Below are 25,403 nucleotides of genomic sequence, written 5' to 3' on the forward strand. Positions count from 1 at the left end.
TAGGCTGTGAGAATAGTAATATATCATTTGACTATTGTCCCTAGAGAACAAGTTAAGAGCATTTCAGTTCACTTGTGTGTCTAATCATTTTCATTTTATTTGACCGTTACATTTTTAAATTTCTGATCCCAAGTTTTCACACTATGTAGTTTAAGTGTATGTTTGTATTCCATTGAAACTGCCTGTGTTTTGTAACATGAGACACTCAGTAACCAACAAATTTTTAATATTCAGTGATGACTTGCCACTTTGAGTATGATGAAATCTTTGAAATTTTTATTTGCAAAAAAAAAAAAAATGCTAAAAAAAAAAAAAAAAAGGTTTTCCTACAGGTTAATTTGAAGTTGCCATAATGCTCATACTTGGATCCCAAATTAAGAATCACTTTCCTCTCGCAACCCTATGGCCATTGTTGCCACTGTTAGCATTTACGTTCCAGGAATTTCCTGAAATACTTTATACTTAATATCTTATTTTATCCTAATGACCATATAAGATGGTTAAAATGATCAGTCCGCTATTTATATGTGAGAAGAGAAATTAGATTGTATTTTCATTGGCATTATTTTTTCAACATACAATATCTAAGTCCTACCTGTAATTATTTTTCATCTATTATACATATTATTTCAAGTAATTTATTAAAAATTTGCCTCACCAAGTCTAGAAATGATACTGTGGAAATGCCATTATGCATTTTTCACTACACATGGAAAAACTTACTTTAATGAAACCTGGTTTTCAATCATTAATCTGGTTTTATTGATGGATTTTTTTTTTTTTTTAAGAACAAGGCTCATACCACTGGTTAAATCTCTTTGTTCTGATTTTTGTCATTTTTTAAAAGAAATCTTTCATATAGAGAATAAACCTTCTAGGCTGCAGAACCTATGAAAAATGTTGTTAAATATAATCAAGTCAAATTATCAACATTAATTTCCCAAATTGCATGTGCTGCTGAATTTAGTACTATAATACAATTCAGTATTGATGAGAAGAAAAAAAATTCTACTTTTATCTTTATGGAATCCTTTGTCACTGCTAAATGATCATAACGAGTGTTCCTGAAGAAAGCCTAATGACTTATTTGCTCATGGGTATCTTACTGCTAAAACACATTTCTTTCAAAGCATATGAATACCCGTGGCAACAGCAAAAAAGTTAAGAAATGGAACACTCTAGGGGTGCTTTAGTGAAAGTCAAATTACCTCTGTCTCACTTTGCTCTTGTCTGGCTTTTCTATAACCCAGAGGAAAGAACAAAAAATACAATGAGTTAAAATACAAATGGAAATAAGACTTAACGCTCACTCTTGGTTCTGATAACACAATCTATAATGTGTTATAGATATAATAAGAATATTGCTGGAATTAAGTCATGCCCTAAAATTTTTGTATTGATTGTTGGCTCAAATATTGTAATCCAGTCCTAGTCATGTTTTGCCACAGAATGAAAAAGTGGTTCAGTGCTTCTTCTTTACAATATCAAAAAATTGATGGAGATTACACAATTTTCTTAATTTTGTGTAACAGCACCTTAAATAAATATGGGTGAAAAAGTAATTGTTCATCTTATTTTATTTAAATAGAAATTTTAGTTTTAAGCAACAAAGACTAAAAACTCAGGATCTCAGGACTGTATGCTTCATGATTTTTTAAACTCAATACCTCTTTTTCTTATTATCCTGAACACTTCCTTCTTCTTCCTATTACCTCACACTCCTAGGCTTAAAACAGAGTAAGTTTTATTCTAGTTCAAGACAAATGTCAGCATGTTAGGTTACAGGAGTACTCTAGAAAAAGACATAGCCTTATAAAGGAAAGATTTGACAGATACCAAATAATTCCTTGACACATAATCATCTCTTATTCTTACCTTTGTTCATATTATAAAGCCTCTGCAAGAATTGTAGAAGATCATAATGTACGTGCGTAGAAAGGAATATTAACAATTTTCCAAGTCTATGGCCCCTTTTGTAGATAGAAGAATATTAGATAAGTTTCTTAAATATGAGTTTTCAGTCCTGACAACAATCACTTTACCTGTGAAGCTTGCAAAAAAAATATTTATACTTGAACCTCTCCTCTAGAGATTCTTATCTGTGGTTTTACTAAAAAACTAAATCAGAATATCTGGAGCTAGGGTGTGAGGATTCTTTGTGTGTGTGTGTGTCTGTGTGTGTGTGTGTGTGTGTGTGTGTGTGTGTGTGTGTATGTGTAAAACACACAAATGATTCAAATAGCCAGTCAAAATTAAGACCATAAGGTTAAGTGATATTTCCAAGTTTGCTGAAGGACTAAAATCATGACAATAGAGACAGTATATCTCCATATTTATGTGATCATATATTTAAATCAAGGCTCATTTCATGTCCTTTTAATTTATTGAATTATCAGCATCATTCCATCTGCCAAAAGCCACAAATGTGCTAACAAAAGTGTTAGTAGCTCAACATTTCTTCAAGTTCATAGACTTCATGTGACCTAAATACAATTGTACAAGTAAATAGAATTAAAAGGATTATTTATTTCAAAATTTGTCATTGGATATAATGTGCCACTGTGTGTTTTCAATGTTATGAAGTAGTATGCAATCACGTAATGACTTTGGGTGGTGTTATGGACTACATGTTTGTGCCCACAAAAATTCATGTGTAGAAACTCTAATGACAATGGCATGGTATTAGCAGGTGAAGTCTTTGAGAGGTAATTAGATAAGAAAGTCAGGATGTAGTTCACATGGTAGAATTACTGTTTTTATAAGAAGAAAAAGATATTAGTGCTCTCTCTCAATCTCTGTCATGTGAAGATATAGCTGCTGACAGGAAAAAAGACTGGCTCACATGAGACAGTGAATCTGCCAACACCCAGATCTTTGGACTTTTGTCCTCCAAAACAGTAAAAATAATGTTCACTGCTGAAACCATTAAGTCTGTGGTATTTTGTTACACCAGTTCAAACTTGGGTAGGTGGGAAAGGGTATTTGCATAGGGCATAAATGGTAGGTAAGAGTAATTCAAACAAATGTAAAGTGGTAGCAGATAGAATTCTACTTCCTGCTGAGAGACAAATTATATATAAAATGCAACACTTCTGTCTTAGTACATTTAAATTTTCAGATATTATAGCTCATATCATTTTAAATGCTTTCTAATTTCTTAAGAAAGAAAATCAACTCCCAAGGGATAATAAATAATTAAAATGCAATTTTTAAGTGAACTTGAAGTCAAGAATGTTCTCGAAGCAAATGCCACATACAAGGCTATCAGGCATATATATTCTAGACCTTAGAACCTAGCAAGTTAGAGCTGCTAAATTTAGAAATGGAATGCCAAAAGGGATTATACCCACAATGAAAGTGTAGACTGATGGTGAGCAAAAGGGACCCTAAGAAAATGGTTATGCCTCTTTAGTGTCTCTGGGTTACAACAAATGTAATAAAGATGTTAATAAAAAATAATTCTAAGATTTTGTCACAGATAGATATTGGCACAGTATAAGAAAATCCAAATACATAATCACAATGAATGTAAATAGGTTAAAACATCTATTTTAATAAAAAGGAATATTGGTAGTTCAATTTAAAAAATACAGATATATGTTAGACATATTCAATAATAATGGAAGTAAAAGGACATAAAATATAGATACACAGGAATAGCACTAACTAAAAGTTGTGATAATATATTAATAATAGATCAAATAAAATTTAAAACCAAAGTTATTAGTATATAAGGTCCTTATTTAATATAAAATTTGATTCTCAAGAAGATGTGATAGTTCTAAGCATATATAAACAAACAAAATAGAATTAAAATGTATGAAGGAGGGTCATATGGAAGGTCAACAAAATTATGGATTTTGGAGCAACTTGGGTAGATTTAGAGTCTGTCATGCTCATGATCTATCACAGAAACAAAGAACTGAGTATTGCATGTTTTCACTCAGAAGTGAACCATGAGCATTTATCATAATACTACATGAAAGGAATTGGCAGTAGTGGGTCACTATCAAGGGAGGGGGGAACATGGGTGGACCGGACAATAAATATTAAGAAAAATAAACATAATGAAAAAACTACTTTAAGATTTGTACAAAATATGACTATAATAATTATTCAATAGAAAGGTACTTTTAAATACCTATATTCAAAACACTAGCTAAAACATTAAGGATCCAAGCATCAGACTTCAAAAAGTTAGAAAAGGAGAACAAATTTACTTATGCAAAGATGTAATTAAAAAGAGAAGGAATTAAATAAACAGAAAACAAGAAACAGAAACATTAATTAATTTTAAAAGTCTAATAAAGATTCTGAAATTAATGTTCAAAAATAAAATGACTGCAACAAGTAACATTATAAATGAAAAAGAAGATGCGACTACAAATACCCAAGTATACTGAAAATGTAAAGTAAGAATACTATGAAAAAAAACTTTATGACACTATCTTTTACCATTTACACAGATAGGTAGATTATTATGATTACTAAAATTAGCTAAAAAATACAGTCAGTAAATATAACCATTAAAGAAATACAGTTGACCATTGCCTTACAGGACTCTGGTTTGGCCATGTTCTCTTTGAGCAATGGTCAGGCCATGTTTTCTTAAGCTTTTATCCCCTCCCCTACCTTGGGGAGGTGAATCTCCTCTTTGATTCTCTTCCTAATTTAATTTTTAAAGGAACTATATTTTCTAATCCAAAACAAAAAAGAAATAGTATTATTAGTTAAAATTTTTCCCAAAATCAGATAACATAACCAGGTTATTTGATTTTAGAAATGTGTCTTACCAAAACACTACAACAAATTCTCTTAATCTTATATGATTATTCAAAAAGTAGGTATTGGTGAATTTTCCCAAATATGCTATGTTATATTTTTAAAACACAAGACAGTGTGGTAATGAAAATTACGGGTGAATCATTCATTAGTATCAGTGTAAAAATTGTAAACAAAATATTCTATGCCAAATCTAGCACCTATTTACAACTCTAATACATCGTATGCAGTATCTTTCAACAATGTAAACATACAATAATGGTATTAACTACATTGGTACATTAAAGAATTAAAAATACACAACTTTCCAAGCTTGTTTCCCTTGTTTTTAACACAATGGAATATTGCTCAGCCATAAGGGAAGACAAAATTATGGATTTTATGAACTTCTCAGCAACTTAGATGGATTTAGAGTCTATAATGCTCAGTGATCTATCACAGAAACAAAGATCTGAGTGTCACATGTACTCACTCATAAGCAGATTCCAAACATTTATCATAATACTATAAGAAAGGAATTGGCAGTAGGGGAACACTGCCGGGGTGCGGAGGGGGCACACAACATCAGTAAGGGTATCTGATCTCAAACTAGGAAACTGGGGACCAAAGGAAGGCCCTAACTATATCTGTATGATGACCACTTATGTAGCTAACCCTGAATTGTACCCAGTATCTTAAACAAAATAAATAAAATACACACAACTTTACCACAAGTTGCCGAAAACATCTATGGATGATAAGAAAAAAATATATTAACAAACCAGGACTAGAAGTACTAGTTATCCAATATCATGCACTGTTTGAAACTCATTGACAGATATATTTTTATGGTGATATATTAGAAGCATCTATTGAAAGCTGAAGCCGGGCTCGGTGGCCTAGCCTGTAATCCCGAGCCTTGGGAGGCTGAGGGGAGTGAATTGCCTGAGTCTGTGAGTTTGAGACCTGCCTGGGCAACTTGGCGAGACCTCATCTCTACAATAAGTCAAAAATTAGCAGGGCGTGGTAGCACGCGCCTTTAGTTCCAGCTACTTGGAGGGCTGAGGTGGAAGGATCGCCGGAGCCCAGCAGGTCGAGGTTGCGGTGGCCAAGAGTGGCCACTGCACTCTAGTCTGGGAGACAGAGTGAGACTCCAACTAAAAAAACAAACAAACAAAAAAACAAAGCTGGCATAATGTAATGATCCCTATAATTACCACTTCTATGTAATAGTCTCCTTGAGGGCCTAACCAGAATAGGGAAAGATATAATTTTAAGGCTATAATAGAAAAAAAATACTATTATTGTAATTGTGTTGATTATGTAATGATCATAATAACTCAATTTATTAGAATAAATAAGAAATAATATCAAATATTATAAGACTCAGCTAAAATAGCTTTTAGAGGAAAACATATAGCCTTTAAAGCATTTTGATGATCTAAGTTTTCATTTTCAGAAGCTAAACATTTAAAAGTAAAGCAACTCCAAAAAAGTAGAAGAATATAATAAAAATGAACTAACATTTTAAAAATCAAGCTATATGCAACAGAAAAAACTAAAGTTCAAAGATAACTGGAGAAAGTTTACATTTTAAAATGCAGTAATGAAAAGACATCACTAAAGATAATAAGATAATATCTGAAACAAAATGTATGCCAATATATCTATTTTTAAAAAGACAGTGGAATCATTTCTCATAAAGCATGGTTGACCAAAGCTGATAGAAGAAAAAAAGGAATTTTAATATCTACTGAATATAATGAATCTGAAATGGAAAGTTTCCCACAAAGAAAATTCTAGTCTTTCATGGCTTCTATGGATATATTGATGATACACAAATCCTACCAGAAGACAGAAAACTGATTAAATACTTCCTAAATATTCAAGGGCAGATGAAGATCTTTTGTCCCTTAGTTCCTATATTCCCCAGTTATTTAATAGTTAATCATATTTCTCTCCCTTCCCCCTCCACTTAATATATTTATAGAAATATATGCATATATTGATGTATACACTTACAGATATACTATTATTTGTTTATATTATCCTTTTTCTGAGTTATTTGAAAACATTACAAGCATAATATCATTGTGAAAGCAATATTTATACATTATCACTTAATTCATAGACTTCTATTGAAAGTTTACTATTCCAACAATGTCTCTTTTTCCTTTCTGCGTTAGGATCCAGTCTAAGCATACTCTTTGCTTTTAGTTGCCATGTCTTTTTAGTCTTCTTCACTATTGAGTGATTTCTTTGGTTTTGTTCATCTTGTATGATTTTGGCAGTTATAATGTATACAAGGATTTAATTCTGGAGGTTGTTCCCTCAACCTGGGTCTGTCTAATGTTTACTTATGTCCACACTCAAGCAATGCATTCTTAGGAAGAATAGCACAGAAGTAATACTAAGCTCGTCACTGAAGACACATAGAAGTAATGCTATGTGAAGTACATAATATAGACTTCTCAACAGAGGTTGTCTTAACTCTTATTGCCAGCTCATGTTGGTTTATGCCTAGTTTCTTCCCTGGAAAATTATTCTTCTGTTTTGCAATTGAGAAGTATTTGGGGGGAAATATCCCACCCACCGACCTTGGCATTCTTTGATGACCTTTGTCTGATTTGATTCCTTCCATAATCATTGCCAACTATTAATTTTCTGTTTTTATCACATCTTTTTATTAGTTGGCATTGTACTGTAATAAAGAGCTTTATCTTCCTTATTTATTTATATTATTATGAACTCATGAATTTATAGTTTAATAAAAAATATTTATTACTATCACTATTAATTCTCAAAACTTAAACTGTCCCAGATATGTTAAGGGAAAGCCTGTTTAAGCTGACATATATTATTGTTGCTGACATGTTCATAATACTTCCTTATACATTGTTGCATATGATAATTTAAGATCACCTGAGCTTTATCCCAGTGTGCCAAAATCAGTCATTTTAATAGTAGTTAGTATATTGAGTCTCAGCATGCTCATTGCTGCTGGGTGTCATCACCTCCAAACCAGATGGTAAACAGAACTACTATATATAATGTACTATATTATATTATATATTATATTATATCATTCATCACACTTTTATTTTTAACTACTTCCCAACTCATTTACCTATCTTTATTAAAACATCATGCTTCTCAATGAAATCTATAGTTCTAATCCAACTCCTCAGAGATGTTTCTAGCCATTTCTCTTTTCATATTTATTAATTCTATTTTTATCCTTCTTAATCTTCACTATATTTATTTATTTGCTCCATTTCCCTATGTGTGACAGGTTACATAACCATGACGGCCATCTTGTTGCCCCTGGCTTTGTCTCAATGTCTTCAGCTCCCTCTCTCCCACTCCCACCTACTTGCCCTTCCACATTCTCATCCTCCAGCCTTGCTGTTGACTCTGCAGGCCTGTCACCTTCCCTGTTCCTGGTCCTGCTGCCTTGGTTCTAGGTCTTATGCTACCTCTATTCTTTTCTTTTTGCCCTTGACCCAGCCATTGTCTGTGGTTTCTTTTGTATTGAGCCTTTTTGCTACATCTTTGGTCTCTAACATATGCTGGTTTTTAGACTCCACCCTGGCCACTGTTATTTTCAAAAAATGAAAAAAGAAGTGATGAAAAAGAGAAACATTTCAATTACTTTTATGAGGCTAGCCTGACTTGGCCACAAAAAATACTAAGGACATTTCATGAAAGGGCAATTATAGACAATCTCGCTCTAAATGCAGAGACAAGCATCTTAAACAAGATACCAACAAATCAGATGCAATCATATACAAAAAGGGAAGATATTCACAAACATGGTGTTTATTTCAAAATGCAATTTTGATAGGATATCCAACAATATAATAAAAATGTTAAACAAGGCAAAAAGGAAACATCATTCTGTCCTAAGTTCATATAACTGTAACATTTGGCACATGGCACATCATGGACAAATCTCATAAACAGACTGTTCAAAAAACAAGACACAAAATAATATATACTTTATAGCCTCATTTATATAAAATCACAAACGAGCAAAATGAATCTATGCTATTAGAATTCAAGATGGGGCTTATATTTTGTTACAGTGACCAGCAGAGAGCATAAGTGTGCTTTTAGATATATGCTAATTTTTTAATGTGTTAATCTCTGTTAAGCAGTTGTGTTTAGTTTATGAAAACCCATTAAACTGAGCACATAAAATTTATGTCATACTATGTATGTGGCAATACTTGACTAACAAGTATATGTACAAAACAAATTAAATATGAAAGTTCATTTAGGTTACTGGATATAACATCAATATGCAAAATGCCACCATGATCTATTATTCTTCTGTATCCAGGAGTAAATACCAAGAAACATTTTTAGTGAAGATACTGTGTCTATGAAATATAATAATCTGATGTTTCTTTAGAAAGAAAATTTTCAATCTTTATTTCCCACAAATTAGAATCTGAGCTCCTTTGATTGGAATATATAGCCTTTATTGATATCACCATTATCCTCCTCTCTAGTCTTATCTCTTACCACATCACCACTCCTTAATAATAATGGCCTAATTTAAGATGCCATAATTTGTTGTAGTCACTTAGGGTTGTGTGATGTGGTTCCAACAGTATTCTGCTTGATATTCCCTTTACTTTTCTATTTGAAAATAATCTTGGCTGGCGCAGTGGCTCATGCCTGTAATCCCAGCACTGTGGGAGACGGAGGAGGGAGGATTGCCTGAGTCCAGGCGTTCGAGACTAGTCTGGGCAAATTGATGAGACCTCATCTCTACAGTAAATTCAAAAAAACAAAAACAAAACAGCTGCAAGTCATGGTTGTGCACAACTGTGGTTCTAGCTACTTGGAAAATTGTGGCGGAAGGATCACCTGAGATCAGAAGCTTGATGCTACTGTGACTGGACTCCAACCTAAGCCACTGGACTCCAACCTAAGCAGCAGAGTGAGATTCAGATTAAAAAAAAAAAAAAAGAAAACAGAAAAAAAAAATCTCTGTGCCTTCAGATCTCAGATAGATTCAAAATTGCTTGATAAAGCCTTTCCTGATTGCCTGATGCTTTCCCTCAGAGGCTGTGCTGTATCTCTTTTGTTCTATTTGAAGACATCTCTGTCAGAACAATTTTATCCTGCAGTAATCCGAATGTTTCCATAAATGTTTCTCTCAAGAAGACTGCTTTTGAGGCCAAGAGAGAAGCATTTTTTTCTTTTTCTATAGAATTCATAACATAGCATCGTGTTTATAATAGGTATTGTATATATATCAGCTGAATGAATTTTGTGAATGATGCTGATAAAGTGCCAATTGTACACTTCTAAAAACAATGAGTGAGTTAAACTGATTAGTTGAGTTATTCCTGTCTCACAACTAGTAAGGGAATAAACAGGGAATAGTCACATTCCTGTGACACAAAATTCTTATCAAACACAACCCCGTTTCTCACGTCAGTTTCACAATCCAAGGAGGATGACTGAATGCATCTGTTAAAAATGCTAAATTAGGACTAAGCTAAACATGACAATGCTTAGCAATGTTGAAGAGCATGTCAATGATAATACCCTCTAAAGTATCCTTTATGAAGTGTTCTGGATAACCTCTTCACAGCATAAATCCCGCCAGTGAATTGCCATTGTACTCAAAGTAAATCCAAACCACTTTAAATGATTTATACAATCATTTTGTGATGATCTAGTCCATCATACAAGTACTGCTTTCCCACTACACATGTCAAACAAAACAAAACGAAAAAAACACCGAGTTATTTTCAACATTGTAACAAGTGCTCTGTTTTGAAGGCTATCCTCCCATAGATTCTCCTCATTGTTTCTGCCCCCAATATACATTCATGTGAATATTCTTTCCTTGAGCACTTTAAACAGATTCCTGTCTCTCACTGTAATTTGATACTACTGCAACCTGTTTGTTTTCTTCATTAAAGTTAACAAGGTTGCATATTAATTTTTAGACATCTTACTTGCTTATAATCCATGTATACTTATTCTCCTACCCATCAGCATATAAGACTCAGGAGGGTAGGTTGTATATATCTTTTGTCCATAAAATTTTGTATTGAATACAGTATATGATACAGTATAGACTGTGTGTGTGTGTGTGTGTGTGTGTGTGTGTGTGTGTATAGTTTACAGAGTCTCACTCTGTTGCTCAGGATGGAGTGCAGTGGTACAACCATGGCTCACTGTAGTCTCGACTTACTGAGCTCAAGTGATATGCACCACCATGCCTCACTAATTTTATTTTTGTTTTCATTTTTTGTAGAGACAGGGTCTCACTATGTTGCTGGTCACACAACACTGGCATCAAGCTACCTTCTTGCCTCAATTTCCCAAAGTGCTGGGATTACAGATGTAAGTCACTGTGCCCAGCCTCAATAAATGTTTCTTAAATAAATAAGTACAGCTGGGCTCGGTGGCTCAGCCTGTAATCCCAGCACTTAGGGATGCTGAGATGAGTGGATTGCTTGAGGCCACAGATTCGAGACCAGTCCAGGCAAGTTGGTAAGACCTCATCTCTACAATACATCAAATAATTAGACAGGCATGATAGCTCACACCTGTGAATCCGGCTACTTGGAAGGCTGAGACAGAACGATCTCCGGAACCCAGCAGTTCGATGATGGGGTGGCCATGAGCTTGCCACTGCACCCCAGTCTGGTTGATGGAGTGAGACTCCAACTCAAAAAAAAAAAAAAAAGCAAATAAATAATATTAATTATTTATAGATTCATAGTACCATGATATCTTGACTCTCTAAGTCAAATTATCTTCTTTGGAATACTGGTAAAGATTCCTTTCAGGTGCACATATAGAATAGTATTTTTTTTAGAATTGCTGTGCAAGTTAAATCAATGCTAATAAATGTAAAACAGAGTGGTACCTGACACAGTGTGAGCACTTGATAAAAGTGAACTATGATTATTTATTATTTCAACTTCATGTAGAGGGTATTTATTTATTTTTTACAATGCTGAAAGAACTTGTAACAAAGTTTTATATTTAATGTATTTTATATATCCATGTTTAAAGCCACAAATCTTATTGTTGTTTTTATTGAGGTGTAAACAGTTTACATATTCAGATAGTCTCTCCAGCTCCTAAAATAATATGCAGATTCTTATGTGAAGGTGTTTTTTTTTGTTTTGTTTTGTTTTTTTCATGTGGGGAGAGTACACATAGCTTTTATCATACTTGCCAGGATGTTTCTCACATCCAATGACCAGAACTGTCCCCAGAAAGAATCACATACCCTGTACCCAATTTAGGTTAAGCGAATCCTCTGAGGCCTCCTTCTTCAGGGAAAATTGTTGATTAAACTTTTAGGAGTTTGTCCTTAATAAAGCATAATTTTCCTGTTTTCCTGAAACATAACTTTGTTATTCAAGCCTTGTTCCCTTTCAGAAATGGTAAATATAATTATTCTACTGTCTTATCTTTTTCTGATAAATTATATCCACTATATTGAATGATGCTCTTTCTCTTTAAAGATAAAATTAGCCAATTCAGACAGCACAGTGGTTTCCGCAGCAACCCAAGTAACTTTCTTGGACAAAATTGTTCCCCTTTCTCACCGGGGAGAATGTTTCTATACACAGTTGCTATTACCACACTTAGAGAAAATGGAATGTAAAATAATGTCACTTTTTTTGCATATCTACCTGTGTGGATTGTCTCAGCAGGAACACTTGAAAAAATAAAAGAGCTATTGCTAAATGCAAAGAAACTTAATGATCCATATCGAGTTAGAAAATATTGCCACACCTTTGCCATTGGTATAATAAGTTTGTGAACTGTGTAGTTCTTAGTGTGGAAGATGTTCTTATTCAAAGCAGGACGAGGAGTAGTTTCAGCATTTCTGAGCTGGCAGTACACGAGCGGAGGGACAACCAGCCAACAGCAGCAACCACAAATAACAACAAATACAAAGAATAGGTCAGTCATGGAGGCTCACACCTATAACATCAGCACTTTAGGAGGCTGAGGTGGAAGGATTGCCTGAGTCCAGGATTTTGAGACACTATTAGGCAACATACTGAGACTTTGTCTCAATTAAATAATAATAATAATAATAGTAACAATAATAACAATAATAAATAAAGCTTTACAAATTAACCTCAGTTCAAAGCCTGCATTTCCATATTTGGGCACTTATTTTCTTATAATTTATCTCACCTTTATTCTGTAATGCAACTTTCTTGGGAGATATAACACATTAAATCAGTCATATCAGCTGCATTCCATCACATTTCTGCAGTTTGTGAAAGTTTACTGGGAAATTTTGTGTCTACCTTTACTCTCAACTTGAAAATAAGCCAGTATAGGGTTGGAAAGATTTTTTTATTTGCCTACCATTAGTTTCATGGCTGAAGTACCTATAAAAATAATAAAATATAAAAACATTTAATATAATTTATATGTGGCAATATCTATACATGCTATTATAATTCAAATAAAACCAAGTTCATTACATGTAAATTAATATTGTAAATGGAGCAAATTGAGTTAAACAGAATGAATTATTCTGTGCATGTTATGTATACACATTTTTAGAAATGGAAATTTATGATCACATGTATGTTTTTTCCTTTCCCCCTTGTCCTCCCCACCCCTGCCCTTCATTTTTTAATGCTAGCATGTATCAAAGTTGAATAATAGGTGAGTTTTGATTGGAAAAATGAAAGAAAGAGTCATTTGAGCCTAAAGATGTCATGATTAAAAGGTACTAATTATATTGTACAACTAAATGATTTTAAAGAAAATAAACACTGAAAGGGCTTTCATGACTTTCCATGTTCAAAAACTTGTGTAGTTTCATTTAAACTGTTTTAAGGCATACCTTGTTTTGAATAGATCTAAACATAACTTGGGGACGTCCCATAGTGGGTGTATGGGAAGCTCCTCTTCTGACTTGTTGTGGTAGCTCATTATTATTCATTAAATACAAATTTGACATTCATCCTACACTAAAAAAAGAAAAACATCATTCCTTCTGGTTAGAACATATGCAAAAATTAAGGTAAAATAAATCAAGGTTGCAAATGTAAGAGCTAAAGAGCATAAAATTACTTTAAAAATTGGAGTAAATTATTTGTAACCTTGGCTTAGTCAATGGTTTCTTAGACACAACACTGAAAACAAAATTTAAAACAATAGATATATTGAACTTTATCAGAATTTTAAAAATTTTAGTTTCAAAAACTATAAAACCGAAGACAACATGTGGCATGGAATCAACCATTCCAAAGAGTATCTTAAAAAGTAATTGAATCCAGAATATATAAATGAATTGTCCAATTCAAAATCACAAGTAATGCAAATAAAAATGAACAAAAAATAAGAATTTTAAAAATAAGATAAAAAAACTATAAATAACCCTGCAAAAAAAAAAAGGTGCTTAATATCATTATTCACTAGAGAAATTCCAATTTAAACTGTATAACAAACACTTTATACTCACATGGAGGGCTACAATGAAATAGAAAGACAATACTACCTGTGAGCAAGGATGTGAGGAAATTGGAACCCTTATTCATTGCTGTGGAAATGTCAACTGGTGTAGCAGATTTGGAAACAGTTTGGCTATTCCTCAAAATGTTAACTGTCCAAAAGTTCCAGCAATTATATTTATAAATATATATGCAAAAGAAATAAAAATATGTGCCTATATCAAAGCTTGTAGATGAATATTAATGGTGTAAAAGTGAAAATAAATTGAATGTCCATCAATTGATGAAATGTAAGCCAAATGTGGCATGTTAATAAATTAAAATATTATTTAACATTGCAAAACAACATTTATATATGCTACAGCATGGATGAACCTTGATAAAATTATCCAAATGTAAGAAACCATTTATGAAAGAACATGTATTGAATGGTTTCACTTACATGAACTTTCCAGAATGGTCAAATCTATACAGAAAAACACTTGATTAGATGTTTCCAGTGATTTGGGGAAAATTGAGGAATGAGAATGATTGCTATGGATACAGAGTTTTTTGGGAGATGTCATAAAAATATTCTAAAACTAGATAATGATGATGACTGTCCAACTCCGTGAATATAAAAAAGATCACCGAATTGTATTCTTTACATGGTTGACCTTTATGATATGTGAATTACATCTCAATAAAGCTTCTATAAAAATATGTTCCAAAGAAAATTGTTGAAAAAATAGTATATTAATTTCTCACTCAACTACAGGAAATACATATTACTAGTCTATTTTGCCCACAGTAAACTGCGGGTCTTGAAAGTTATTTATCCACATGCCACTAATTGAGTTTCAGAATAATGACTGAAGTTTGAATTGTTTAAGACTTTTTTTTAAAGACAATTGAACAACAAATTGTAATTGTTGAAATGAAAAAACACAAGAGTATATGTCAGCAGAAAAATAAAGTTAATGTGCAAGAGGTTACTTGGTGGGTGCTTAGGATAAGAAATACTGTGTATTACTAACTAATATTCTCACATTTTATTCCTTCATCTTGTAAATAATAATATCATCTAATGATTTGTGTTTGTTCCATAATGATGGTTAGCAATACTACTATTACTGTGAGTAATTAGAGTATACTTATCACATGCTGTGCATTACATTACACCTGATGCTCATGTCTGAAGTACCTATTAAATAAACTCTATTTTAATTTCATCAATAATGAAGATTATTGACTGGAAGTAATGTTCCATGAAAAATCTGGTTGCTTTAGCAATTCATGCCAAAAAAATTACAGAATTTGAAGCTTAAAAAAAACTCAGATTTTCTTTGTATCCATATAGTTATAGAATTTAAAATGTTTTAGTTGTGACAGAAAATTCAAACAGAATAAAAAATGAAAAAAAAATGCTGTGGTAATCAACTTTAGGTAATAGTTTTGATTTGAGTTTTATCCAGGCATACAGTCTGATGATCTCTTTTTTTCCACTTCTGGCCTTGGCTTTCTTTATGGTGACTCTGTTCTCAGACAGGCTGTGTCTCCATAGCTGTAAGTTGTTGGGCAGATATACTAGCAGTTGATTCTTCTGGTCTTGTTTGTTACTGCAAAAACACAACTGCAGTCTCAGTAGAAGTCTGGAGATTCACACTGACGATGGGTCTGCTGTTAAACATATCATTCTAAACAGGTCAGTGTGATGTGTGTACTGGTTTGTGCTGGTTCACAAGTCCCATTCCTCAGGATGGAGAGAACTAACAATCTTGATGATGCAAGGCCACGATCCAAAACTGGAGCTGTTTCCACAAGAAAGGGGGTGAAGCTGACTATGGGCTAGATAAGTAACAGGTGTTTTCTACCCTTTAGTGAAAAGGTGATCTTCAGAGAATTACAGATTTATTCAGAATTCTACAAGTGGGTATTGGTGGAACAAGGATTCGAATACAAAACTTCTCACCGCTTACTTCTCTACTTTCTCTTATTCTACATTTATTACTTAAAGGTGTGAAGTACCGACGATGGTAGACACAACCACAAAGGGTTCTGAGGCAAATGTCACACTAAGATTAGATTAAAGCATTAGGCAGCCATAAAGAAAGAAAAAATCATGAACTTCACAGCAATGTGGGTGGGTTTGGAGTCTATAATACTGAGCGATCTATCACAGAAGCAAAGAACTGAGTATCACATGCTCTCACTCATAAGCGAACCTTGAACAATTATCGTAATACTATAAGAAAAAGATTGGCAGGAGTGGGAAACTGGAGGGTGGGGGTGGGGGTGGATGTGGGCTGGAAGGGTGAGGGTGGAGAGGATACTGGGTTGGCAGTAGTGGGAATCTGCTGGGGGGACGTCACACCTCATCAACAAGGGTAATGAACATTCTATACCCCACCCCGAATTGTACCCCACATCTTTAAAATAAAAAACTTAAAAATTAAAAAAAGAAAGAAAAAAAAAGCATGACGGTAAAAATCAAGGTTTTGGGAGTTAGAAAATACTGAGTTTGAATAACAGCCCTGTCACGTAGGTCACTTTTATGACAAAAATGAGGCTTAGCTTCAGTCAGGTAATGTTATATGAAAACTGATGTTCAATGCTTAGCATAATTGATAAAATTAGAAAATCACTAGTAAATGTTAGTTAATGTTTTTTTTCCTTTTAAAAAAACTTTGTTAATACTATTGCCTCAGTTTTCTTACACACAAGGAGAATAATGTGATCTACTTTATTATTTATTGAGAAACTGAAACAATAGAATACATATATACCCTTTTCCTATTATATTTGTGCATGGCAAATACTCAGTAAACAACAATCATTTAAAATCAAAATCTAAAGAGACCAAGTCTTTTACTGCTTCTTTTTCAGTTCCTTTAACTATCCCTGGCTTACTCATCCAGCACAGGGTGGTATGAGTTAGTGTTCTGTCTCTGGAATTGACCAAAGTTATTTCCTGATGCCACCATCTCTCTTTTGTTTCTTCCTCAAATGATTATTTGACAATTTCCCCTTGTTCACACTAAATGTCTTCACCAAACATATATGTATATGTGTATGTTGTACATATACGTAGTATTATGTTCCTTTTAAATTATATTATTTTAATTCATATTCTTCTTTGCAAAGTGTCATGAACATTTCTTAGTCTACTTTTCTGCACTAATGGCTATAGCCCTCTGATCTATGAAACTAATAACTAAAGAGCTCAACAGATTATCTAGTTCACAGGAAGAACTGAATAATCTCATGGGGATAATTTTCTGTTTAACTACCCCATTAGTTAAAGGCAAATTAGACATATTTCATTTTGAAATCCACAGTGACTATCTTAACATTCTGTTGACCATTACAACCAGTCAAGACTAAGATGTCCTAAGGTGACTGACTGCTCAAGAGTTTCTTTAGAAGCAAAGTGACATCTGCCAAATTTACTGATCCATTTAGTAGCATACGTAAAACTACACTTTTCTGTAAAATTACAGAACTATTTTTTAAAAAAAAAGGTTTGTAGTATAAAACACTTATCAAGTATTAGTGTGTACAAAGCATTGTGCTACATGCAGAGAGGAATAGAGCAAAATAAGCTATTTTTCCACCTTAACAAACAGAGTAATCCAGTGGGGAAGCTAGGTTTGTCTGTCAACAGATAAAATAATACAATTGAGAAAATAGTTTGGGGCTTTGAAAATTCAGAAAAGCTTCCCAGAGCTTATAACATTTTTGCTAGACTTTTTAGACTTAGTAGGGTTTCAATTAGTGAAGAATTGTAGAACTTGAGGAAATGACAAAACATCATCACAGGACTTGAAAAATGCTCAGATTAATTAGAAAATGAGATTGTCACAGTGACAGGAGCTTGGTGGGAGATGAGTCGAGATAGATTGAGGCCATGCAAGGGTGACCAGGTGAAACTAATGGCATAATTTCCAGTCTTAAAAGCTGTTTCCCAGGGAAGCAAGAAACAGATAAAAGCTGAGTAATTTAACTTGACTTCAAAAAGCCTTCTGAAGCATTAGCAGGCAACCCAATTAAGTGACAGAGTATAAATTATGGACCATAGTCTTTCTTCTTTTTCCTCAAGAGATAAATTAATTAAAAAGTGCATTTGCATCAAAGGAAGAAGGAAGGATTTCTTTTAAGAGACAAGAATAATACTAGCATTCTCATTTTGTGGTAAGGCAAGACTCCAGAGAGCAAGAGTTTAGATTTGGATTCTTTAAGGGTGGGTCAGGCATAATTTTCTCCTGCATGATGGTCTGGGTTAACAGATAGTCTTAAATTTTGCCATATGGTAACGTTTGACAACATTCCAAAAAGACATTGGGTTTACTGTATATGTTTCTCTGAAGTTGCTTCTCTTGCTTTCTCTCTTTCTCCCAGTCAAGCTTTGTTCTCACTTCTGCCCCTAATGTTCTTGATGGGAAACTATCACAGTTAGCCTGCCCTTGCTACTGAGATTTAAGTTATCGTTAGGAATGGCTACAAGCTGAAAACTCCTTGGTTTTCTTTGACAGGATTGCTTAAACTTAAAATACTTCCATTATTTTTAGGTGTCCTATAAAGCAATATCTCAATACTTCTAATATCCATGGTGTTTGTTTGTCCAGGAACTTGCAACTAGTTTATAGAAGTGGAATATTACAGGAAATTTGATGTTTTCTTACCTCAGAAGTTGCTTTCACACATAAAATGAAAAAGAGGAAAGCCAACGTCTGTCCCTCTGCTTATCCACGTCAGTAGTTGCCAAAATATAGTGCAGATGAATCAAGTAGGTGATCTTTTCTAAATGTAAATCTGGCCCCATATTTCCCGATAGTACAACATATCGTTTCTGATGTGGAAACTCAGTTGTATATCAGTGTAAACAAGAACCTCAAAATGATTCTTTTAAAGATGATACCATCCTTTGAGAATACATATATAGAATCTAAATTTTATTATGCTGCTGCATGGCTGAGAGCCTCACAGTTTTCATTAAATCTTGTCCAGTCACCTCTTGAACAAAGTTTTCTCATCACACTGCTTGTGAACCCCTGAGACCATTGAACAACACCAGAATTTGCCACACCAAGATAAGGATCTTTGATATAAATATGTTTGAGGCAAAGGCAATTAAGAAATAGAAAACAGAGGAGAACTTTTCCTATTGTTTTCTCCCTTTTCTGCCTTAAGACAGAATATAAATCCTCCTTTACTAGAGACAATTTTAATCAGCTCAAATATGGCACCAGAGAAATCTGCAAACAAACTTTACTTAATTAGTCTACTTTCACATATTTACCTTCCCACATTTCTTGCCTTTGACACATAAAACTGCTTTTCTTTGTCTTGTCACCTCTCTACTTATTGTTCTTCATATAAGTCACAGTTCTAAATTACTACCCTGAGTTACATTTCATTTAGATTTTTTCCAATATGATACACAATGTGTGTGTTAATAAATGTGCTTGTTTTCTTTCTTGTTAATCTTTCTTTTCTTACAGGAGTCTGTCACAACTGGACACTTATGAGTGTTAAGGAGAAATTATATTTCTTCCCTGACATCTTCATCATAATTTAACAAAACAAAATAATCTATAGTGGAATACTACAAATTTTGTGTCATGATGTACACCCGATTTAAGCCCAAGTACAACAATTTGAATGTAAATTTAAAACCTCCCAATAAGAGATTTTAAGCTCTATTATCTCTTGCTGTAGGGAGTTTCAAACCTCTGTGCCACCAACTCTTGCTACATGAGGACTCACCTCAAGTTGATGCACATAATCCTTGTCAAAGACAGATTATCGGGATTGAACAACATGAGTACTCAATTATAGCTTTCTTTTAGATGTAACCAGTAGGTTGAAAAAAACAACAAAAAAGGGAGAATTATAGAAAGAGAGCAGGTTGCCATCCAAGAATTTTCTCACGGAACAAATATGATTTGTCTATGAATGTTTTGCTTCTTTGTCAGGTGTTTTTGGAACTTACTGGCCCCCAAAATAGGAGGCAGCTTTTCATTCTGTGACAAGGTCTTCCCTAGGAGTTTGAGATCCAGTTGGGTGATTGGAGCAGATGTAGCATTAAAAATATTCTGATTGATGCATACTGACAAAGCAAATGATGAAACTTTAGAATGAAAAGAGAGAAATGGTTGATATTGAATAGCAGTAAAAAAATGAAACAAAAGAATACAGTCATTCATATCTCCTTTTTCTGCACTTAGCTTTATTGAGTCAACTGGATATTGTGCTTTTACAAACGGAAGAATTGTGGCAACTTTGAGTCAAGCAAGTCTATCAGGGTCAATTTTCCGATAGCATGCTCTCACTTCATGTTTCTCTGTCACATTTTGGTTATTCTCAGAGTATTTATAACTTTTTCATTATTATTATATCTGTCATGAGGGTCTGTGATCAGTAGACTTTATATTACTATTGTAAGTATCTTGGAGAGCAACGGATTGAGTCCACTAACGATGACAACAAATAAATTAATGCGTGTGTTCTGAGTGCCAACTGAATGGACATTTCCTCATTTATGTCCCATTCCTCTGGTCTCCTTATCCCCAAAGACAGAAAAATATTGGGATTAGGCCAATCAATACCCTGAAATGACTTCTGTTTAAGAAAGAAAAAAATTTCACATTTCTCACCTTAAATCCAAGTTTAGAAATGATTAGGCTTATTGAGGAAATAATGTCAAAAGTTGAGGTAGGCCAAAATCTAGGCCTCTTGTGAGAAACAGCCATGTTGTGACTGTAAAGTATTTGGAGGGAATTAAAACTGCTACTACAGTGAACACATGGATAATAAGAAAGCAAAATAACCTCACTGCTGATATGGAGAAAATTGCTGAGGTCTGGATAGAAGATTAAAATGGCCGTACCATTTCTCTAAACCAAAGCATAATACAGAGCAAGGCCCTAACACGTTTCAATTCTATGAAGTCTGGGAGAGATGAGAAAACTACAAAAGAAAAGTTTGACCTAGCAGAGGTGAATTTATGAGGTTTAAGGAAAGAAGTCATCTTCGAAAAAGATGAAGGAGCAGGTGCTGATAGAATAACTGTAACAAGTTATCCAGAAAATATAGCATAAGATCACAGAGGGAAGTGGTTGCACTAAACAAGAAATGTTGAAGGTCAATGAAACAGCTTTCTATTGAAAGAAGACGGGATATAGGACTTCCATAGCTAGAAAGGAGATGTCAGTACCTGACTATGAAGCTTCAAAACGTTCTTGTTAGAGACCAGTGCAACTCATCGTTTTGAAATCAGTGCTCATTTACCCTTCATAATGTTCCAGGGTGCTTAAGAGTTATGCTAAATCTACTCTGTGCACTAGAAATGGACAACAAAGTCTGACTGACAGCACATCTGTTTTCAGTATCGTTTACTGGATATTTTAAGCCCACTGTGGAGACTCACAGATAAAAAATCAGATTTATTTCAAAACATAACTGCTCATTGACTATGCACCTGGTTATTGAAGAGCTCTGTTGGAGTGTGCAAAGGGATTAATATTTTTATGTCTGCTATCCCATCATCCATTCTACAGTCCACAAATCAAAAAGTGATTTTGACTTCCAACTCTTGTTATTTAAGAGACACATTGCATAAGGCTAAAGTTGACAAAATAATTATTCCTCTGATTGATCTGAGCAAAATAAATTGATTATCTTCTATAAACATTTCAATATTAAAAATGCCATTAGGAAGAATTATGATTCATTAGAGGAGGTAAAAATATCAACATCTACGGGAATTAGAAAAAAGAAAATTTCAACCCTCATGAATGACATTAAGAGTTTCAAAACTTTAGTGGAGAAAGTGACTGAAGATGTGATGAACGAGCAAGATAAATAGGATTAGAAATTGAGCTTAAGTGTATGACTGAATTGTTGCAATATCATGAGCAAACTTGAGTGAATGAGGAGTTGTGCCTTATGTATGAACTAAAAAGTGTTCGTTTGGCACAAAATCTACTCCTTGTGAAGATACAATGAATATTGCTGAAATGACAGCAAAGGATACAGAATATTTTATAAAATTAGTTGATAAAGCAGCAGTAGAATTATAGAAGATTAAGTCCAATTTTTAAGGAAGTTCTACAAGTTATCAAATAGCATGTCATACTATAAACAAATCTTAAATAAAATAAAGAGTTGAGCAAACTTCATTGTTATCTTATTTTAAGAAATTGCCACAGCCACCTTAAGTTTTAGTACCCATCACCCTAATCAGTCAAGCAGTCATCAACATGTAGCCTGAACCTTCTACCATCAAAAAGTTTGGGACTCACTAAAAATGCTGACATATATTTTTATTCAATGAAGTATTTTTATTTAAGTTATATACATTTTTAGGAATAATGCTATTGTATATTCACATAACTTTTATATGCAAAACAAATAAACATGTAATTTGCTTTATTGCAATATTTACTCTATAGTCATGCTCCATAACCAAATTTGCAACATCTTTAAAGTATCACTGAATTTGTTTAATCATTCTTAAAGAAGGTGTCAAAAATGCATACCAATTTTAAGAAAAGAAAAAACAATGAAAATTGTAACACTCATATATTGATAACAAAGAACGAATACAAGTCATATATGACTTCTCCAATTACAAGACGTGATTAAAGTGGTTACCACCAGTGTCCACACACTTCTGACTATGGCAAACTGCTGCTTGAACAATATTCATCGGTTGCTGTGTGAGGTTTCCCAGATCTTTCCTTGTGCACTTCACACACAGTACCATGGTTCTCAAACTTATGATGAATGCATGCCATAGTTAGTCGTGTTGGAGATTCTGTTGCAAATTCATGCATCCATTGTCATTATACTTCCACAATGTTCTTGAATTTCAAATAACGTTTCAAAATGGACTTGCACTCCTCCATTGACAACCGTGCTTCTGCCATTTTCTTTGACTATCCTGCCTATCTCATGATGACGCTAACAGTCATTTGATTGAGGCCATCTTTGAAGGAAACGTTATATACTACACATTGCTATCATAATTCAATTTAACTTCAAAAAGTAATACATAGGTAACATCTCTTAAAATGTGCTACATTTTTGACACCTCCAGCGCTATATGAAACTGCAGTCTCTTCTTTTTTCATTGTTTAAAAAACGAGCCCCACCTTTACTGTTTTAAGCTTGTCTGTTCTTCATATATGCCCAGACCCCTTCTTCCCTCCCCCCCAAAAAACCTGACATATTTACATCTCCTCCTCAACCATGGATAGGCTTTTTTGTAATTACAAAAGGCGATTTTTTTTTTTTCTATTGTTGCCTCAAAGTGTTTTGTTTTTCCCTGCTTTCTTCTTCTTCTCTAATTAAACTTTACATTTCACACAGCTTCTTAGTCCCTGAGCCACTCTTGTTCAAGTTGCAAACTTTTCTTAATTTTAGTCTAGTCCTTTCCACTTCATGCTGTTTCTATTTCCAATAATGCTAGCCTCAGTCAAACTTCAGGTTTCTGCTTCCTCAGGGTTACTCTTGGATTATTGAATTACAGCTCTATGTATTGTGTGTGTCAGAGAGAAAGAGAGAAGAGAGAGAGAGAAGAGAGAGAGAGAGAGAGAGAGAGAGAGAGAGAGAACGACAACCTGTTGCAATATTCAGAGTATAACCTAAATTTTCTCGGAAACCTTCTTGGCCTCTCAGCAAAGCCAATTTCAAAAACTAGCCTTTATAGTGTCAGTAGCACAGCTCTTTCTATTTATGTCTATATTTCTCAGTGTATTTATATTGAAGACAAGTGGCATGGCTCATTCTTCTTCATATCCCAGTTCTAGTCAGAAAGCCTGGCATACAGCATAATTTCAGTAAATGTTACTGCTATCAAATAGGATTAAATTTAGGCACAATGTGTCTATCTATCATGTGATCTCTTTAGGGAAGCATTTTTACAGAACTTTTCATAGTTATTAACAGAAAACTGTGTTAGGGGAAACATTAGATATTTTAAATAAGCAGAAAAGTAGAATGAGACAATTTTGTCCTTTCTTAAAGGATTATACTTTGGGCTCAGTAACTGTCATTTAAAGCTCCTGGTGGGAACCAGAGGTAATAAGACAGGCAGCAAATGGTGCAGCAAGTTAAGAACAAACAGGTAAAACATGACAGAGGAGAGAAGCCTACCTAGAATTATCTGGTAACCCATGTAACAGTAATCCAACGTATGGCAATCTGGGTTGAAACTGACTAGGAGAGTTTGTATTGCAGCTATCAAGTATGCGATCCTGTAAATAGAGTATCTCATTTGTTTGTGGTTCCCCATGGGAGGACAAAGCCATCTAGAGGTTATTGTAGCAGGCTTCATCAACTTTTAGCTTTTTAACATGCAACTTATCCTCTCTTCTATTGGCATTTATTCTCCCACCTGGAAGACTTTCCCATCGGTTGTAATTTTACTGCTTCTGTCTGTTACACAGGCTGAGAGAGGCCTGATCCTTCTATTTGTCCTCTTACCCAATCACATCACCCCAACTTCAAAATCATCATTTTTTGCCATAATTCTTGTAAGTTTAGGAATTGTACTGAGGGACCATTGATGATATTAAGTATTATTTGTCTGCTCAGTCTCCTGATTTTCCATGGATCCTGACTGTTATCCAACGGTCATTCTATGCCTGTTGAAATCTAAGAGAACGCTGGCTCCTCCACACACACACACAGATTCACACACAAATACTGTCTTTGTAAGCTTACCAGCATTGTTTTATTACTTGTGACCAGAAAATCTCATGAGGATGTAATTTCCTAGTTTTAGAAGGACTAAGTGAAGAAACAAACAGTAAACCCCCTCCCCCGCCAACCAAAGTATCCTAAAGTCTCTGTGCTTTGATACTGCTGGCTTAAAAATTACCTAAGAATTTTTTAAAACTGTTTTTACATCTGTCACAAACTATTAGTTACATAAAAGTTTTAAGGCAGTTGCTCTTGAATATTTATTTATTGAAAGTAAGAGATTCATTTGATTAGGATATTTATCCTGATCACTTCCCTATTGTTCTCTACTGATGTCCAGAACCATGAGCTAGATGCAAGGAAACAACAGGGAAATAAATTTTCCATAGAATGAACATGTATAAAGTCACTTAACCATTTCTTTCTGTAGAGTATTTATGTTGCTTCTATATTTGATATTACTATAAAATCTTGAGTGATGAATCTTTTTTC

General features: G+C 33.8%; 1 protein-coding gene across 2 annotated transcripts in view; it reads left to right on the forward strand.

Annotated features, from left to right (window-relative positions):
• The window catches only part of LUZP2 (leucine zipper protein 2), a 323,334-nt gene that overhangs the window by 118,566 nt on the left and 179,365 nt on the right, over window positions 1–25,403 (forward strand). The gene's annotated exons all lie outside the window — the stretch shown is intronic.

This window comes from Carlito syrichta, unplaced genomic scaffold, assembly GCF_000164805.1.
Source record: "Carlito syrichta isolate Samal-C Ts95f unplaced genomic scaffold, Tarsius_syrichta-2.0.1 Scaffold304030, whole genome shotgun sequence".
In the NCBI taxonomy this organism is placed as follows: domain Eukaryota; kingdom Metazoa; phylum Chordata; class Mammalia; order Primates; family Tarsiidae; genus Carlito; species Carlito syrichta.